Here is a 1,532-nt window from a genome sequence, read left to right on the forward strand (position 1 = left end):
CCCAGAATTATTGTACAATGGAACTCCCCTAACATTGAAGAAAACATCAGAAGTGGGGAAGAAATGTGCTCTTATAACAGTATGTGATCGGTACATATTTGGTGAGTTAATTCATGAACGAAAAAGTGTAATATGATAAATTGAACAACCAATCCTGCTGATCAAGGGCTATAACCTTGTAAAGCCAGAGAGTCCCCAGGTACCACATCAGAACTACTTTGCCTAGATCTTATGTAATTTCAGATAGGTAAGAAACCAAAAAAATGCAGCTGTGGAATTCCACCTTGGGAAGTGGCTTCATCTTGGTGGGGATTCTGAATGACAATGGAGCTCCTAAACAGCTCTGTGCCACAAATGCTGTCCTGTACATGTTTGCCATGACCAGCAATGGCCTGCTGCTCTTGGTCATTACAATTGATGGTTGGCTCCATGTGCCCATGTACTACCTGCTCAGCCAGCTATCTCTCATGGACTTGATGTTTGCATCTGTAGCTACTCCCAAAATACTTGTGGATTATCTCCATGGGGAAAACACCATCTCCTTTGAAGGCTGCACCTTTCAGATGTTAGTAGTTCTCACTTTGGGAGATGCAGAGGACCTCCTACTGGCATTCATGGCCTATGATAGGTACGTGGCTGTTTGTCATCCTCTGGACTACATGGTCCTCATGAGGCCAAGGATCTGCTGGCTCATGATAACATCTTGGATCCTGGCATTTCTGAATGATGTGATATACACCTCATATACTATGCACGTTCCTTTCTGCATATCCCAGAAAATCAGGCACCTGCTCTGTGAGATCCCGCCCTTGCTGAAGTTGGCCTGTGTAGATACCTCCATATATGAGCTCATGGTATATGTGATGGGTGTGACCTTTCTCATGCTTACCCTTGCTGCTATCCTTGCCTCTTATACATTTGTCCTAATTGCTGTCCTTCACATGGTGAGAAACAGCAGAAAGCCCTCATCACATGCTCTTCTCACCTGACTGTGGTAGGAATGTACTATGGAGCTGCCATGTTTATGTACATCTGGTCCAATTCCTACCATAGTCCCCAACAGGACATCTTCTCTGTATTTCATATTATCATTACTCCAACACTGAACCCTCTTATCTATAGCCTGAGAAACAAGGAGGTAATGAAAGCCTTCAGGAGAATACTGGGTAGATTCATTTCCATCCAGAGACGGTAGATGCCAATGTCCTGTGGAAGCCTTATAACTTCTAGATGGGACTCCATATCTGCTCTTGGTCTTGAGCTCACATCTTCCACATTTTGAAAATTCTGAAAACCTGCCACATTGGAGATAAGTCCTCATGTTTCATGAGCTATGTTTTAATGGTTGAGGATGCATTCATTTCTCTGATCAACACCCAAGGATCTGGTGTTCTAACAGAGATTAGTTTATTTTTCACTTCATGTTTTTCTTTTCCTCCTCTACAACAATCCTACACCCAGCCACACAGGAAGTTGGGCCAGAATTTTTTCTTGATAGTTCCATTTAAAGCAGGAAATAAAAACTAAAGAGG

At 42.9% G+C, this 1,532-nt stretch overlaps 1 pseudogene; it reads left to right on the forward strand.

Annotated features, from left to right (window-relative positions):
* The first annotated feature begins 263 nt into the window (after positions 1–263).
* On the forward strand, positions 264–1,195 carry LOC112806263 (olfactory receptor 2AG1-like; annotated as a pseudogene).
* Positions 1,196–1,532: the final 337 nt, after the last annotated feature.

The sequence above is a fragment of the Callorhinus ursinus genome, unplaced genomic scaffold, assembly GCF_003265705.2.
Source record: "Callorhinus ursinus isolate GAN/ISIS: 27379988/994484 unplaced genomic scaffold, GSC_fseal_2.0 scaffold49, whole genome shotgun sequence".
NCBI classification, from domain to species: domain Eukaryota; kingdom Metazoa; phylum Chordata; class Mammalia; order Carnivora; family Otariidae; genus Callorhinus; species Callorhinus ursinus.